Genomic DNA, 19,294 nt, shown 5'->3' with positions numbered 1-19,294 from the left:
GAGAAAAATCATATGATCATCTCAAAAGATGCAGAGAAGCTTTCGACAAAATTGAACACCCATTTATGATAAAAACCCTGCAGAAAGTAGGCATAGAGGGGACTTTCCTCAACATAATAAAGGCCATATATGACAACCCCACAGCCAACATCTTCCTCAATGTTGGAAAAATGAAAACATTTCCACTAACATCAGGAACAAGAGAAGGTTGCCCACTCTCACCACTATTATTCAACATAGTTTTGGAAGTTTTAGTCACAGCAATCCGAGAAGAAAAAGAAATAAAACGAATCCATATCAGAAAAGAAGAAGTAAAGCTGACCCCATTTGCAGATGACATGATACTGTACATAGAGAATCCAAAAGATGCTACCAGAAAAGTACTAGAGCTAATTAATTAATTTGGTACAGTAGCAGGACACAAAATTTATGCACAGAAATCTCTGGCATTCCTATACACTAATGAGGAAAAATCTGAAAGTTAAATAAAGAAAACACTCCAATTTACCATTGCAACAAAAAGAATAAAATATCTAGGAATAAGGATACAAAAGATCTGTATGCAGAAAATTATAAGACACTGATGAAAGAAATTAAAGATGATACAAATAGATGGAGAGATATACCATGTTCTTGGATTGGAAGAATCCACATTATGAAAATGACTCTACTACCCAAAGCAATCTACAGATTCAATGCAATCCATATCAAACTACCACTGGCATTTTCCACAGAGCTAGAGCAAAACATCTTAAAATTTGTATGGAGACAAAAAAGACCCCGAATAGCCAAACCAATCTTGAGTATGAAAAACGGAGCTGAAGGAAGCAGGCTCCCTGAATTCAGACTATACTACAAATCTACAGTAATCAAGACAATATGGTACTGGCACAAAAACAGAAATAATGATCAATGGAACAGGATAGAAGGCCCAGAGATAAACTCACGCACATATGGTCACCTTATCTTTGATAAAGGAGGCAAGAATATACAGTGGAGAAAAGACAGCCTCTTCAGAAGTGGTGCCGGGAAAACTGGACAGGTACATGTAAAAGTATGAGATTAGAACACTTCCTAACACCATACACAAAAGTAAGCTCAAAATGGATTAAAGACTTAATGTAAGGCCAGAAACTATCAAACTCTTAGAGGAAAACATAGGCAGAACACTCTGTGACATAAATCACAGCAAGATCCTTTTTGATCTACCTGCTAGAGAAATGGAAATAAAAACAAAAATAAACAAATAGGCCCTAATGAAACTTCAAAGCTTTTGCACAGCAAAGGAAACCATAAGCAAGACCAAAAGACAACCCTCAGAATGGGAGAAAATATTTGCCAATGAAGCAACTGACAAAGGATTAATTTCCAAAATTTACAACCAACTCACGAAGCTCAATATGAAAAAAACAAATAACTCAATCCAAAAAACGGCAGAAGACCTAAATAGACACTTCTCCGAAGAAGATATACACATTTCCAACAAACATATGAAAGAATGCTCAACATCATGAATCATTAGAGAAATGCAAATCAAAACTACAATGAGAGATCATCTCACACCTGTCAGAATCATCATCATCAAAAAATCTGCAAACAATCAATGCTAGAGAGGGAGTGCACAAAAGGGAACACTCTTGCACTGTTGGTGAATGTAAATTGATACAGCCACTATGGAGAACAGTATGTAGGTTCCTTAAAAACTACAAATAGAACTACCATACGACCCAACAGTCCCACTACTGGGCATATACCCTGAGTAAACTATAAATCAAAAAGTGTCATGTACCAATATATTCATTGTAGGTCTATTTACAATAGCCAGGATATGGAAGCAACCTAAGGGTCCATCAACAGATTAATGGATAAAAGAGATGTGGCACATATATACAATGGAATATTACTCAGCCATAAAAAGAAACAAAATTGAGTTATTTGTAGCGAGGTGGATGGACTTAGAGTCTGTCATACAGAATGAAGTATGTCAGAAAGAGAAAAATAAATACCGTATGCTACAACAGATATATGGAATCTAAGGGAAAAAATGGTTATGAAGAAGCTAGGGGTAAGACCGGAATAAAGACACAGATCTAAAAAAAAACAAAAAAACTACAGTGAGGTAATTTGTAGTGGCCATCATCAAGAAATCTATAAACAATACATTCTGGGGAGGGTGTGGAGAAAAAGAACCCTCCTACACTGTTGGTGAAAATGTAAACTGGTACAGCCACTATGGAGAACAGTATGGAATTTCCTTAAAAAACTAAAAATAGGACTACTGTATGACCCAGCAATCCCACACCTGGGCATATACACAGAGAAAACCATAATTTGAAAAGATACATGCACTCCAATGCTCATTGCAGCAGTATTTACAATAAACAGGACATGGAAGCAACCAAATGTCCATCGACCAAGGAATGGATAAAGAAGATGTGGTACATGTATACACTGGAATATTAGCCATAAAAAGAACGAAATAATGCCATTTGTAGCAACATGGATGGATTGTCATTCTGAGTGAAGTAAGTCAGACACAGAAAGACAAGTATCATATTATATCACTTATATGTGGAATTTTAAATAAAAGGGTACAAATGAACTTATTTACAAAACAGAAGTAGAGTTACAGATGTAGAAAGCAAACTTATGGTTACCAGGGTGTAAGGGGGAGGAGGGATAAATTGGGAGATTGGGCCTGACATATACACACTACTGTATATAAAATAGATAACTAATAAGAACCTGCTGTATAGCACACGGAACTCTACTCAATACTCTGTAATGGCCTATATGGGAAAATAAGCTTAAAAGAAAAGAGTGGATATATGTATATGTATAACTGATTCCGTTTGTTGTACAGCTGAAACTAATACAACATTGTAAATCAATTATACTCCAATAAAAATTTTAAAAAGTGAAGAAAAAGAAAATATATTTTTAATAAAAATATATTAATGAATATTGGTTTATTATTATTTTTTTAAATGAAGTAATCAAAAATTTAAACATTCCCCATTTTTAATTTGCAATATGGTAAACATCAATAGATATCAACCACAATATCAAAGCCTCTTTGAAGTTTTCAGTAATTTTTAAGAGTATAAAGTGGTCCTGAGACCAAAATATTTGAGAACAATTCCTCTATACTACCCATGTCATCCCCCTGGTTCTTAAGCTTCAATGGCCTTCAAGCATTCAAAGTCCCTCATAGATAGGCCTAAAGCTTCCTTTTAAGTCTCGTTTTATGTCACTTCCCTCCATGCACTCCCCTCCACACATCAGCTGCATCTGCATCAGGTAGCTTGCTAGTCCTTCAACCTGCCATGCTCATTCTCACCTCCATGCCTAGCACATGTAGCCCAATTCAAAGATCACATTTTCTGTGGATCCTCCTTTCCTGCTTGGCAGATTTATTGATCTCTTCTTACTTTCTCCAATGTACTTTATGAGGTTGATTTCGGAACTGCCATTTTCCTCATTTTTGCAAATAAAGAAACTGAAATCCAGAAAAAGAAGGGGACTTGACTAAGTTCCACAGCAAGTGAGTGGCGGAGTTACAGCCTAAATTCCCAGCATTCTTTTCACACTTCTCTTCATGGAAGCTGCTACAGAGATCAGAAAGTATTGAAGGCTCTGGAAGGAAGGGGAATTAGTTAAGCTGAGCTTAAAAAAAGTTCTGGGTTGGAACATTCTTAAAGGAAGTAACCCTTGACTTTGGCCTGGTCTAAGAGCAGTCAATCAGTCTTTACCCATGTTGACAGCAGATGAAAAGCAACTCATGGGAAATATCCTTGTCCTTTTTAGCTTCTTCAGTTCTATCCAAACCATCACATCAGTCATTGTCCTTAAATGGAATGTCTGAGGGGCTTGCAGGCACTCTGGAGGCCACCTGAAGAATACTGCTCCCATCTGAAGAAGAGTATTTGAGTTGATGTTGTTCTGTCACCACTTCCTGCTACACCAACTGCCCTTATTTGGCTCCCTAGGCTTGGATAAAAACACTAGGTGAGGCCTAATGCAACATTCAGGATTTGGTGGAAAATGTAATTGCCTGTTTCAGAGAACTTTGCTTTTCCTATAATTTGTCAAATGGCAGGTATTGGGAATATTCTCTTTGGAAAAAATTAGTTTTAAAAGCTTTTGGTAACTGTCAAGAGATAGTTTCTGTGAGGCCTCCAAATGAAGCTAACCCTAAGGGATACTGCTTGTTCTACAGCATCTGGCTGGTTAGGAAAGGCTACCCCCAGTGACAGGGGTCTAGAGAAGGTTAATGAAAATTAACTTGGTGTCTGATGTCTTGAAAACACTGTCCTATGGTAAAGTTTTTAGGGTGGAGTTGATCCATTCAGTTTAACCCACATTATTGGGGTACATTTGAGCCAAGCTGCTGTGCTAAGAGCTTGGAATACAGAGTTGAATAAAACTAAGCCCCTGCCCCAGAAAAGTTCATATTCTCTTCAGGAAGTCAGGCAAAAATACACATAGTTACAACATAGTATTATCAGTACTGGAATCAGTATGACTGGAGGAGTGACTATAATGAAATGGAGAAGGCTTTCTTAGGGAGGTGATATGTGAACAGGGCCTTAAGATGAACAGGTATTCATTTGATCACAAAAGATCATTACAGTTTTAGGGAACCAAATGTGAAAGGCATGGAGGTAGGAAGGCTGAACTTAGTTGTTACTTTTTGGCTATCATCTGCCACCTCCAGACCCATTCTCTGCCCTTCTCTTCCCTCCACTTGTGTCCCAAGAGGCTGACCTCGTGAATTGCATCAACTTGTCTGCTGGCTTCTGGCTGGGTTTGGCATTGACAGATCCAGAGTGGGAGAAGAAGAAGGTCTTGTTATTTCTTCCTCACTCTTTCTCTGCTTTAGGTCTCATTTCTGACACTGACTGGAATTTTCCCTGATTACAGTTCCTACTAGGGACTTCTCCACAGCTCCAGCTCTCACTAGGTGCTGGTAACAATTTTCCATTGATTTACCCCTCCAGTTCAAGGGTGTAATGGCTTCCTGTTATTCTGAGACCCTGTATGCTTCACCATCTCTTGTTGATACCACTAACCCTGCCCACATTTTTGAAAGTTGTCAGTTTCATTTCCTGAGGACCCTTGCAAATACAGCTGAGAACATCCACAGGTCTAGTTTTCACAGAATGTAAAGTTGTGGGTGAGGTGAGGGAGGACGGGAAGAAGATGAGACAGAGTCTACATGGCAGATCTTGTATGATCCTTTTTAATGAAAGACCTTGTGTGAGTAGGTCATGAAGAACCTTTACAAACCAATTTTGTTCTCAGTTGGGAACTCCTGAAGTTTGTTGATCTGTTACACAGATGATGCCAGAATTAATAGTTACCATTTATTGAATATATTCTGTGTCAGACACTTAATCTTCATTATCTCATTGAATCCTCACAACCCCTAAATGTGAACACTTATTGATCTCAATTTTACAAGTGAAAAAACTAAGTCTCAGAGAAGAGAAGTAACTTGCCTACTAGATTGCTAATGAGTAGAAGAGGAAGGATTTGAACCTATGCCTGCCTGAGTCTAGAGTTCGGGTTCTTCACTAGACCCAGTTGGATGATGAATTGGTCTATATAACTTTTAGGGTGTCTTTCAGCCCTAGGACTTCATACTCTATGGGGTAAGCAGGCATCTCCAACTAAGCTCATTGGCCCATGCATTGACTAAAGGTTCTGGTGGCACCTTGTGGGGTACATGCAGCGGTGTGAATGAGACTTCTTTGCTGGGCACAATGCTTTCATTGCCTGCAAATGTCCCTCATGCTGGCCATGTCTTCCCTATGTCTTGGCAGAAACAGAACCATATAGCTAATTAATTCTGACAGAATTCCATTTTTAGAAATGCGAGTTATATCAGCTCCTCTGGTGGAAATCTGGCACTCCAGCAGGAGTGAATGCTACCTGTAGTGCCAACCAGTGCTTGCTTAATTTAGTGCTGGCACAGTCTAAGTTGATGTGGCTATTGCGTTTGGATATCAAATCATAGTTTGGTATCAAGCTTTAGGAAAATGAAAAGAGGAAACAAATTTGAATACCTACTCCAGGCTGGGCACTTTCCATTGATTCCTCACTACAACTCTGAGAGGCATGTGTCATGACCCACATGTTACAGGTGAGGAAACTAAGGCTTAAAGAGGGGAAGTAACTTGCCAGGGTGTAAGGTAGCTGACAAGTGTCAGAATAGGCATCAGAATCCAGACTCTACTTGACGTCTAAAGCCAATATTCTTTGCTACTGTATCATGTGACCAGCACAATATACTGGTTAAAACCTCAGAATTGAGGGACTTCCCTGGTGGTCCAATGGTTAAGAATCCACCTTCCAATGCAGAGGATGTGGGTTCGATCCCTTGTCAGGGAACTAATATCCCACATGCTGCAGGGCAACTAAGCTCGCGCACCTCAAATACAGAGCCCACGTACTCTGGAGCCTGCATGCCACAACTAGAGAGAAGCCCGCCCGCCACAACAAAAGATCCCTTAGAGCCACAACTAAGACCTGATGCAGCCAAAATAAATAAATAAATAGGAAGAAAAAAAACCCCTCAGAATTGAGAACTTGGTTTTGAATCCTAGCTCCACCACTTCTTAGCTGTATGATCATGGGTAAGTCACTTAATCTTTCTGTGTCTCAGCTTCTTCATCTTTAAATTAGGAATAATAGTATCTACCTCATAGTGTTGTTGTGAGGATTAAATGCATTCATATTTGTAAAGCACTGAGAAGAGTGTCTGATACAGAGTCAATGTCATATATTTTTTAAATAAATATAGAACCATTTCTATCCCCTTAAAATCTCTTATTTCTTCTATTCTTAGGCCTGGAGAAGAAAAGAAAGGAACTAGATCAGGAGGCAGACTCTCCTAGAAGGAAATCAGATTTTCTCCTAAAGCTGGAGAAAGGCTAAGGCTATTGATTGAACTGGAGAGACTCAACCTGCAAAACTTGAGAGAAAGTATACGGTGTCCATGTCTTGTGGTGAATTTCTATGCCCACCCTCCCTTGTTCCCTCACTGCAGCTGGATTTTGCTTGGCCAGCTCTCTCTGACCTCCCTTTTACCTTTAGATCTGGAAATGGCTGCTGAGATGATAGCAAGAATGGACAGATAGTCATCTGGAGGACTGGAACCTTGACTATAGGTTATGTAAGCTGGGCTTCAGGATCATAACACTATCTGGCTCAAAAAAAAAACCTACATATGTTTCAGATTCCTTCACACTACTGTCAAGTTAGCAAGGGCAAGGAGGTGGTTCCATGGCCATACCTTCCTGACCCAGAATTGATAAAGATATATATCAGGTATAGATGTGTATATGTCGATGGATGGCTTAGGGTTTCCTGGAAGTGTGGGGTGGGAGGGGAGGAAAATATGATCTCCACTTACCACTGAAGACCCTTGTGTGAGTGGGGTAAAGTTGATGATAACCATGGAGACCCTAGCTGCCCTGTATAGGTATGCCCTTCATCATCATGGTCTGGGTATTGGTTATTACCCTTTGCTCAGCCAGGGATCATGGGCCCTTTAACATGATTTCTGCAACTTCTTTATTCTCTAAGGTTGCCACCAGCCTAATGCTTCTCGCTGATTGAACATACACCCAAATGCCCAATAGTTACATTGTGAAGGGAGAAATGTACTATTTCTTGTGTCAGACACACCCAGGGACAAATCCTAATACCACCAATTAATATCTGTGTGATCTAAGGTAAGTTATTTAACCTTAGAGCTTCAGTTTTCTCATATCTAAAATTAGGACAACACTATCTCTCCCATGGCTGTTGTGAGGAATATATGAGAAATTCAGTGTAAAAATGTCTTGCAGAGGGCTTTTCCCTCCTCCATTGCCCAATTCTTTCTCTCAGCTACCAGTCAGCATCCTAAAACTTTCAGGGCTTTGAAAATGTAAGTTAATACTATAAATTCAAAGCCCTTCCTTCCCACTAACTAAGCTCCATAATTCCTTCTCACTTAGAATTGCTTAGGCCATGATCTTTAGAATGACCTTCTAGTCTTTACATGGATCTGAGGCACACCCATTAATGCTTCAGTTAGTCCCAAGGTTATTTCACCTCCTTTGCACTTCTGGGCACCTCCCCAGGACCATCAAATGCAGTTGAGATGGCCACATCTAGAGATGCCTCTCACATTTTAATCAGAGATTTATGTATTTATTACAATTTTCTGGCAGATGGTCATAAGGTATCTTGACCAAGGGGTGCTTTCTCTAATTCACACAAAGGCTCCATATAAGCTAGAAGTAGTCCTTCAACGTTCCTATCCCAACTTGCTTCAGACACTGACCACACCCTTATTTACTCTCCCCTTGCTCCACCTCCAGCATCACAGCAAAAACAATGAGAAGTTTCTTTCCCAAAAGCTGGTTCAGGGCTTCCCTCGTGGTGCCATGGTTAAGAATCCGCCTGCCAATGCAGGGGACACAGGTTCGAGCCCTGGTCCAGGAAGATCCCACATGCCATGGGGCAACTAAGCCCGTGTGCCACAACTACTTAGCCTGCTCTCTAGAGCCCACGAGCCACAACTACTGAAGCCCGCGTTCCTAGAGCCAGTGCTCTGCAACAAAAGAAGCCACAGCAATGAGAAGCCCATGCATCGCAACGAGGTAGCCCCCACTCGCGGCAACTAGAGAAAAACCCACGCGCAGCAACAAAGACCCAACGCAGCCAAAAATAAATAAAATAAATAAATTTATCAAAAAAAAATGAGAAAACTGGTTCAGCACTGGGTATTGGGGTCTTCTGTGTTAGAGAATGTTTCAGTAATGAAAATATGCTATGCTTGTACATTCTCGGGAGTCCATTCCTATCTATGCTTTCACCATTTACTCTCTATGTAACTTTGCGCAAGTAACAATCTTTCTGAATTTCAAGTCTTGATCTGTAAAATGGGACTAAAATGAGGTGGTTAAGAGGCTCAGATGAGACGATGTATATAAAACGTATGCAATGTGCCTGCCAGGTGGTAGTACTTTTTTTTTTTTTTTTTTACCAAGTTATCACCCCAACTCTTATGCCAGATCTGCTGGGAAAGCTCAAGGATTCAGGTCTCTCCCACTTTATGCTTGACACACAATAGATGCTCAACAATATTTATTTCCTTCCCTTGGTCCCAGGGGAACCCCAATTCCATTGTGGGGCTTGTTTCAACTTCCAAGGCCCTGAATTCTAGAAACACAAATTATGCAAAGGCTCTGGATATGATTCTTATAAATTGTTCACTTTTGGTCAGGGCTGAGTCCCTTTCCCCCTTTGTCACAGTGGGACCAGTATGGCTACTTAGCTGCTTATGTTTCTTTCCCAGAGCTCTTCAAATTCATTTAAAGGATATTTAGACCCATTTCCAAAGGTATTTTGTGATGTCTTATTCACTTCAGGGAAAGTAATGTGATTTCTTAATGGATATAAATATACCCTGGACAGCCAAGAGCCAAGGTTAATTTCTAGTTAAGTGTGAAATCAGCCAGCAGCAGAATAGTGCTTCTCTCCTATATCCCCTTCAGGACCTATGTACTCCCTCACGAAATACTTTTGAGGAAACACAATAAGCACTATTGTAATGACAGTAGGAGTGAAAAATGTAGGAGGAAGGGAGACTAAGGGAGTGTGGGAAAGAGAGCTGCTTCCCAGAATAGTATAAAGGGTTCCCATGAGGGTGAATGTACCTAAGTGACATCACCAGGAGCTTAACTGTCATAGGAGGAAGGAGCCCCTATTCCTCAAGTCATAGGAATGTTGGAAAGTGCACAGGGCAGAGTAGCTGGGTCTGGGTTATTGGCATGAAACTCCTGCATGAGAGACTAAGTATGGGGGGGACTGAGCCATGCATGAGGACAGCTTCCATAGGGTGTTGGGGTTCAGGGTGGCTAGTTACAGGGCCAAGGAACATGACAGTTTCCAGATAATCAGTTCACTGTATTGAGGAATCCAAGAATCAGGTGGTAGATAGATAACATCTGGGAAGATTTTGAATGTCAGAGCATGATCCACTAGCCCTGAATGGATAGAGAAGATCCCATTCCTGGATATTAACTGAGGCAGCCACTACTACTACTACTACTACTACTACTACTACTACCACCACCACCACTGGTTAATATCAATTGAGCACTTACTTATTAAGGGCCAACCATGGTTATTTGGGTGAAGTAACTTGCCTATGGTGATTGAGGCATGAATATGGATAACGGTGTTTGAGTTCTTTTCAGAGGGGTTAGAGGCCAGGGCTAGCAAAGGAGATATGGAGAACAGAGGAACTCAGCCTCTACTGAGTCCCTCTAGATCTCAACCTCAGAAGGGAGACAGAATTCTGAGTCCTGCAGGATGGTAGCAGGGGTGGAGAAGAGGCAAGTGACAGTTAGGACTGAGCTTGTCCACACCCCACCTACCTCACATCCTGATGGCTCTGGAAATTACAGTAGGATGGCACCTGCCAGCATCATGGTACCTAGATGAGAATAGCTGAGGAAGCAGAAATAAGAGGAATAAATCCAGGGCTGACAACACTAGTGGAAACTTAGTTCCCACAGGCTTGCCGAAGGCTGGGAAATGTAAGGCATAATAAAGGCTATTGCCTAGCCCTGTTCTCCCAAACCAGGAAAACCCTCTTTTGCAGCCTTAATTTTAGGCACTATTTTTTGTATATGCTCAGGGCCTGGGTCTTCAAGAAATGGACTTCATAGAGGTTCATAGGAAATGATACAACTTGAATGCAAACCAAAATAGGGAGGCCCGCCTGCTCTGCAGAGGGCATTCCTGGGGCCGACCAATGTTGACCCCACCTACCTGGACTGACAATCTCCTTCTCTTCCAGCCACTGAGTAAATGTTGGGCACCTTCACTTTGCACTCCATTGGCCCCATAAAACCCAGCAAGTCTCTAAATTTGATTCCTTCAGGATGCTCAGCTGTCCTGACTTGGGTTATCAGAATGCCAGGACTCTGAGGGCAAGCTTAGAGGATCAAAGGTGCAAGGGACTTTTACTTGGCCTCCATCTCCCCTCTAGGAGAATTTTCCCCATCTGATAGAAGCCACAGGGGATTAGTTTAGGAATTTGCCTGGGTATGAATCCTGAATTCACCATTTCCTGGATGTGGGAATGTGAGCAAATGATGTAACTATTCTGTGCCTGAATTTTCTCATCTGTAAAATGAGGCTAATACCAGTACTTACCTCATAGAAATATTATCTTGACAAATTCAGTAGACCCATGCAAAGCACTTAGGCAAACATCTGGCATGTACTAGATGCTGTAAGTGTCAGCTCTTCTGGTCAGGTGATATGGGGAATACATGTCTTATCTTGGGCCTTTGTGAAAACTACTTCTGCCCCCTCCTCATCTTAGGTAGAATGTTACTAGTTAAAGGACTGGTCACCAGCATTAATGTGCCATCTAGGAATAGCATCAGCTTCCAAATAGTCCCCCTTGCACTCCAGCTACCACTCTTTTGGTGTGCTGCCTGATTGTGTCTGTGTGTGTTTGAGAAATGGGTGAAGTTGAACAGCACGAATTTTTAACTTCCCATGTAGGTGGCATGTAAATGGTAATTTTTTTCTTCCCCAGGATTAAGTGGGGGACAACCATGTGTCTTTATGCTGAAAAGGGGTGCTTCTGTAGGGAGCTGCTCCGTGCCTGTTGTATGCAGCATTATGGTCCCCCAAGAAGATCCCATATCCTAATCTCCAGGACTGTGATTACATGGCAAAAGAGATGTTGAAGATGTGATTAAGGTTACTACTGACTTTAAAATAGGGAGACTATCCTGGATTATCTGTGCAGGCCCAATGAAATCACCCCAATGAAAGGTCGAGACTTGAAGAACAGAGGCAGAAGAGAAAGTTAGATACAGAAAAGGAAGCAGAAGTATTTAGCCTGAAGACAGAGGGGGCCATATGTTGAAAAAATGGGGACCTCAGTCCTACAACAAGGAACTGATTTCTGCCAACAACCAGTGAGCTTGGAAGATGATCCTGAGCCCCAGATAACAACTACGTCCCTGACTGATATCTTGATTTTAGTTAAGTGAGACCCTGAGAATCCAGCCACACTATGCCAAACTTCTGACCTATAGAAACTGTAAGAGAATAAATGGAGGTTGTTTTAAGCCACTCAATTTGTAGTCATTTGTTACAGCAGCAATATAAAACTAATACAGTGTTTGTGGGCCTCACTTTGTACATGTCAAATGAGGGCAAAATACCTTGTCTTACCTACCTTATGGGTCTGTTATGAGAACAAAATGATGGACGTAAGCGTGCTCTGCAGAGTTTCAAGTTATAAAACTGTTAGGATATTCTCCAACAGGGAAAAAAAATCGATCTGTTTTGAAACTATTGGATTGAAGCAATTAAGAGCTTAGAGCTCCTGACATTTCCCAGGAGAAATGCTGAGGGTTGGAGGGCTGATTCTTCTCTCCTGGAGAAGTAGTGCAGCATAGTTGAAATCAGAAAACCTAGGTACAAGTCTATTTCTTTTCTGTGTGACCTTGGGCAAGTTAGGCCATCTCTCTGAGCTTCAATAAAATGTGGGTAATCATCCCTGCTCTGCCTAGGTGATATGGCTGTATGATGCTCAACTGAAGAAATGAGTGTGAACATGTGATGGAAACAAAGTACTCAGATGGAAGGCCTATTCATCCTCCCTAGTGTGTGCCTTACTGCTGGAAGCAGATATCTTGATTCTGGTAAACTAGTCACCCAAAGAAAGTAGAGTTGAAAGACCCTTGGGGTGGTACTCTGAGCACCTGTTTTCTGCCATTGGCTTTCGTGTGTGACTTTAGGCCAAGTCCCTTCTCCTCTCTGAGTCTGTTTCTTCATTTTAAAAGTTTAGATTATAGCCAGTTGTCTTCAGCTAATGGGCATCAGAATCACCTGGAGAGATGGCAGATGGAGGATGAGCAAAATTTTCTCTTTTTTACAAGTCTCTCCTACCCCCAATAAACTATCTCCCACAAAGCCCAAATCAGAGGAGTTTTATTAAAGTATGTAGGAGTTTCACGTAAAGTATGCCTTATTCAGGATATAGGAGTTGATTTCCAAGTATGTGGTTTGAAGCAGCTGGCTCTCAAAGGAGTCTGGATGCCTTGTTATACTTTAATTAAAATACCGGCCAATTTCAAACCTGTTAACTAGTCATGCTCCTCCCAGTTCCTTGCAATTCCCATTAATGTTGCTTTGTTATGACTGATATTTCCTCCCAGAATACTCCTTCTCGTGTGAACTAAAGATACTAATCTCTGGCCAGACAAAACCCGGTAGAATTGTCCATGTTTTCATTACAATGTTGACTGTAGTAAAAGCCATAGCTGAGAATAACTGAATGTCAAAGCTGAAAAGGCCCTTTGGTTTAAAGACAGACAATTTGGGAGGGACTTGATCAGCATTACAGAGAAGCAGTGACAGAGGTGAGTGTGGACTCCAAATGCTCCTGAAGGGAGCTCTTTCCAATGCTCCATGTTGCCTTTCTATTGCCTTTGATGCTCAGAGGTTTGAAAGTCAAGTAACTTTCAGTCTTATTTCCTAGGCTGGTTTCACTATTCTTTGAAGTAGAAAAACTTAATTTATATGTCATCAAAGTATAATGCCATGTACAAAGCAATGTAAGAAGCAGGCAGCTATGGACACAATCTTTGTAAACACTTCCAACATACCAGATTGGCCTTATCTGCCATTTTTGGTCTTTGCCTCACAAAGAGGTCTCCTTCCTCAACCTGCTTTGTTGTCTTAAATGCCTTACAATCAGTGCTTCTCAGACTTTAATGTGCATATCTATCCCCTGGAGACCTTATTAAAATACAAATTCTGATTCCAGATGTCTGGGATGGGGCCCAGGAATCTGCATTTCTCATAAGCTCCCAGGTAATGCTGATGCTGAGGCTGTTTATAGACCATATTTGGAGTAGCAAGACTTGCAGATGTTGTTAATCTCATTTCTAAACATCTTCTCCATTTATTGTCAACATTCCTTTACCACTGGAGGTAGTGTGGTGTATTAGAAACAGGAACGGCCCTGTAGCTTCTAGTCCTGGGTTTCTATCAATCCCTAACTGTGTGACATTGGGCAAATCATTTCTCATCTTCCTGAGCCTCAAGTTTCCTTATCTGTAGAATGGGGCTCTCACCTGTCACACAATGATGTTGTGAGGCCTGAAGGAATAACTGGGCTTGGTACAAAATAGACTGTAGATGGAGATGCCTAGGTACAAAAAGATTCTGGGCCTACATTTCCTTAGAATTGCAAAAGACAACATGAGCAGTGGATCATGCAAAATATGCTCAAAGATTGTTTCCATGACAAAACTGTAGATGGAGGCCATTAATACTAGACAGTCTGCATACTTTATTAAAAGTCACATGAATGGACCCCAGGATCTAATTCTTTTTTCTTCTGATGTTACATATGTATTTCACAAATGTGTCTTTCTAGTATCTATTAATGTCCTTGGTATCAAGTGATTGTTTTCCCTATGAAAATGAAGGTTTTTCTTCATCAAAAACATCTCTTCAAGGTATCTTGCTTTTCTCTGAAATTTTTCAATGCTTCTGAAGCTTTCTCTGGGCTTGTAATGTGTCAAGGCCATTTGTCTGTAGCCACATTAAAAATAGTATAATTGATCTACATTCTCTCAAAAGCAATTTTTTCTAGTCACAGAAATACTTCTATTACTTTATTTGTTCTAGCTATTACAGAATTAAGGAACTTCTTGAAAAGGGAAGGATTCTTTCCCACAATTGCAACTTATTTTAGAAATACTCTACATGACACCACTTTATTATTCAATTTGGACGCTGAGTTTTGCCCCTCAGTGGCTGGGCAACACACTCCATCTTTTTTTAAACAAAAACTTCAATAATATTTATTATTCTAAATCATCTCTTAACTTTTGCTATCCCCACAAAAAACCCTTAATAGGGGTTTGATCCCAAGGCATCAAGTCCTGCAGAAGCACCAAGACCAATTCTATTCCTCAAACCATGTATGGATGTCACCAGTCTCTTGGGGTGAAACTGCATGTGCTAGAACCTTGGTGAATTAACAGACATATACAAGGACCTTTTTTTCTTTGAAAAACAGCTAAGCCAAGGACTTGAAAACTACCAACTAAAAAATAAATCCTTCATGTCACAAGGTAAAAGTAAATGATCCGTTTTAAGACGGATTATCAAATGGGCATTCTGAAGGTGAGGAGAAAACATAACTCAGAAATCTCTTTCAGCCCAGTTTTTATTCCCCTGTAAACTGGACCTTCATCCCCTCCTTACCCTCAAATACTTGCCTTTTAACATTTTGTTAAGTATGCCAGCTCCAGTAATATGGCTTTTATATGGCAAAGGGAAAACAACATGGGGTGCAGAGTCATAGAGAGCTGGATTAGAATAACAATTCTGTTATTTACTTTCTGTGTGAACTTGAGCCAGTTAATTTTAGCCTGCTGGGTCATAAATCCTTTATCTGTAGAATGAGGAGGATAGCATCCACTTGCATGATTATTGTAGGGACTAAATTATATAATGTATATGAAGCATCTAGCACTTAGTAGGTGCTTAATAAATGTTAACACTGTCAGCTCAACATTTACAGTTCATCCATTGACAGTTTCTCCTACCTGTTGGCCGAGGTATGCAGATAGTTTCCTACAATTGACACGCTTCAATTATCACCCCCTTCCCATAGCCTCTTCTGAATGCCTATCCATCCATCAAGCCTAAGCCAAGCCATTCTCATTCCACAGAAGCTTTTGCTCTTTAAATCAGAGAACAAAAGGGTAGGTGCTGAGGTTCATTCTTTGGGTATAGCCCAGGGCAGGGGTAGAGCCAGCCAGGCACTGCTCCTTGGCTTCCAGTCGGACTGGTGATCCCAACTCTTTAGGCCAGGCTCTTGATCTGTGTCCCAGGAAGCACATAGCAATCTCACAGCCACATTTCTGGGACACATATTCTACTGGAATTGTGGTGGCTTTCTCTGGTTCTCAATAATCTCTCAATATTTGTAGTGGTGACTGTGGAATTTCCCCCCAAGGAAACCAGAGTGAAATCATGTCTCTAATATCTTCAAAGGTACTGAGGCCCCATTGGCCACTGCTTCTGTGGCTAAAATCTGCACACCTGCTTTGTTTAGTTAGTCATCTAATGGGACAGAGCAGAGAGGCCACAGCTCAGACTGGGGCTCAATGAGTACTTCCTGAGTGAGGCCATTAGGCCTCACAGAGATTCCCTTTTAGGGAGAGCAGCAGGTAGAATGGTGCCCACTTGGCTTACTTTATCCTGGTTTCTTAGCAACTTGGCCTTTGAGACTGGGTAGAGCTGAGAGTTCAATATGGCCACCTGGGTACATCGTCATTAAGAATGTCATCAAATTGCTATTCAATTACTTCCACAAAGGCTCTCAGTGTGTTTAGCTTACATGTTACTAACTCATCAATAAGCCATATTTAGAATTCAATCTTGAAAGTAGCTATTGCCTTTCAGTAACACTGTTCCCAAGGCATCTCAGAGTTGGTTTGGGCATGGGTGCATTCTCTTTCTCATCTCCCTCTCTCTTACCCTCTCTCTCGCCTCCCCTCTCCCCATGTCTATGCTTCTTTCTCAGTACTATAGTCAGTGCACTAGTGGGGCCTGGCTAGAAGAGTCCAATAGGAAAGTCCTTTCTCTCACACTGGACCACATTATAATTACACAGACACTAAAGGCAGGCTATCTTAAAGCCCACCCTAAAGCCAAGGCACCTGTGTGGAAACAAGCGATGACACTTTCTCCAGCAGCTTCTTTTCAACAAACAGGAATCAGAAATGTCTACTCGTCAGATTTCTGACTCACTACACTGTGTTTTAATTCCTTTCCAATGATTGAAATAGCAAATGAGGAAGACCAGGAGCTCATGTCTGGAAGTTCCATATGGTGGCAAATATGTGTGGCTCAAGAAAGAGGGTAAAAGCCAGATCCTCAAAATGATGGCCATTAAAGCGACCAATCATAAGCCCCCTTGCTAGATAAGCATGGTGTAATGGAAAGAACCTTGTGTAGGTGCCCAGGGATGTGGTATCTTGTTTACACATGGCTGCTAACTTGCTCTGCCTCAGTTTCCCCAATGGTAAACTAAGGAGTTAGACTAAATAATTCTGAAAGGCCTTTCTAATCAAATATTTTATAGGTCATAAAAAGAGTCTTTTATCTCAAAGGCTGTGGTTGTTAACCTTTATTGTGTCACAGGCCCAATCTGAAATTCACTAGAATGTTATGGACCATTTCCTCAGAAAAGGCATATTGAAAAGGCATACCATTTCAGAGGCTTTATGAAGTTCCTGAATCCATAGATAATGGGTTAAGAACTGTTTCTTTCAGGTGATAAAACAGCTTATCTGCAGAAGGCAGACATGAAGCAACAGTGACAACTGCCTGGCCTCAATCATCTTAACAATTCTCCCCAGCATTTGACCCAAAAATGGAACTCCTGCAGAACAAACACAGTCTGCCTTTTTTAAAAGAACTGTCTTCAGCTTTTGTTTCTTTCTTGATTGCTTGGAAAGGAAGCTGTCAGGAGAAAACAGGAGGAAGAATAATTCAAACAGACCTAGGCTTTGACATGTAAAACATGCTTTGCAGATTTGTCTTAAGCAGCTGTATGCAAAAGCAGGAAGGCCACCTTCCTGAGTCCACTTGGAGGGATTGTGGGGGCATCACTCATTCTGTCTGGTCCCATAAGAGCAGACACATTCTTGGCAATATATTACAGCGCCAAAGCTCCAAACTGGCACCAGGGTCCATATCCTCAGTAAGAGATATTAAGATTCTCTAAAGTTCAGCAAACATTCCTACTCCCCTACTTCCAAGGTAAGCAATGGCCCCAACTCAAGTAACTTCTAGTTCAGGGTAAGACTTCTGAGATCAATCTTTAGCCCCAAATCTTTCAGAGCTAGATGGCCTTTTGAGGAGGCAGGAAGTTCAGAGAGGAGTTGAAAACTGAGCTCCTCTCTTCGACTTGGGATGGTGGATAGCTTGGTTTCTGCAGTCTGCCTTGAGGGAGTTCAGCCATTCACAGTCTTATAGGAGCTCAAGATAGACCTTCTGAGGGAATGAAGACAGAATACAAAGGAGAAATAAACTTGTATCTAGGATGTGTGTCCCTTATTTTATAGCATCCCAGAGCCTGAAGGTGCAGGGCCAGGAAAGATCTGCTCTTCAGCACACAAGGGTTTGAAGAAGACTCTTCTAGAACCTGGAAAGTGTCCCCTGAGGCCAAGGTTTTTGAAACCTGAAAGGGAAAGAAGAGAGTAAGGAATTAGCTAGGACTGGTTAAACACTTAACAGCCACTGAGCAGTAGGCCCTCTCTTGGTAGGTAGCTAATCTTCTGAGCAATAGCGGCTGGGTAGAAAAAGGCCCTTATAACTCAGATCCCATGAAACTGTCCTAATACGGTGCTAAAATCAGGGCTGGAAACTGTGTGCCTTAAGCCTGAACTCTAATCCCCAAAAAGTCCACAGGAGATACAGATGCCTGATACCTCTGAGATTACTCACCTTGCTGAATGGCCACTGCCTTTATGGCCCTACAATAACTCCAAACTTCCTTTTACTGAGACTTCACCTTCATGAGAGCTGATAAGAAAACTCTTATCTACCCATAGACCTCTGAGGACTGGCAGTGATATGAAGAAAAGGAAGGCTGAGGAGTACATGGAAAGCTCTGCTCCAGATACCTGGATCTGATTTATGTGTGTATTGGTTCATGTCATGCCAGCAATCTGATTGTCAATCAGAACTCCTAGTAGAGAAAGAAATTTCCATGATCTCCATGGTTCTGGTGATCTTAGTAAGTTACTTATCCCCTTTGAACCTCAGTTCCTTTATTTGTTGAGTGAAAATACATATTAACTTCCCTATTTCTGGCATTTGATATGGACTAAATGATATAATGGACGTGAAAATGCTTTGCATTAGACAAATATAAAGAACTAAGGATGAAGGTTCAAGGGGTAAGACTGAAATTGTGATTTGATCTGAAGGAATGAAGTTCCCCTACAAATACTAAGGTAGACTCTTGGGACCTGCTATAATATCAAATGAGAGGTTACTGATATTCTTATAGACCCAAAGGATGTCGGAGTTAAAAGGTTCCAAACATTTCATCTTACATGTTGGGAAATTGAGGCCCAGAGAAGGAAATGTAATTGCCCAAAATGTCACAATTTAGGATTCCTAATGACCTTGATTCAAAGGCAATTTGTAAAACTATACTGTAGTTTGGCTG

At 41.1% G+C, this 19,294-nt stretch overlaps 1 protein-coding gene across 1 annotated transcript in view; it reads right to left on the bottom strand.

Annotated features, from left to right (window-relative positions):
* Positions 1 to 14,415: 14,415 nt before the first annotated feature.
* The window catches only part of OPHN1 (oligophrenin 1), a 599,190-nt gene continuing 594,311 nt past the window's right edge, over positions 14,416 to 19,294 (bottom strand). The window contains exon 25 of the mRNA XM_060002992.1: positions 14,416 to 18,298. The gene's annotated coding sequence lies outside the window, so the exon portion shown is untranslated. The remainder of the gene's footprint in view (positions 18,299 to 19,294) is intronic.

Source organism: Delphinus delphis, chromosome X (assembly GCF_949987515.2).
Source record: "Delphinus delphis chromosome X, mDelDel1.2, whole genome shotgun sequence".
Classification (NCBI taxonomy): Eukaryota; Metazoa; Chordata; class Mammalia; order Artiodactyla; family Delphinidae; genus Delphinus; species Delphinus delphis.
Note: the sequence above shows the minus strand (reverse complement) of the source record. Positions and strands in the feature narration are given on the sequence as shown.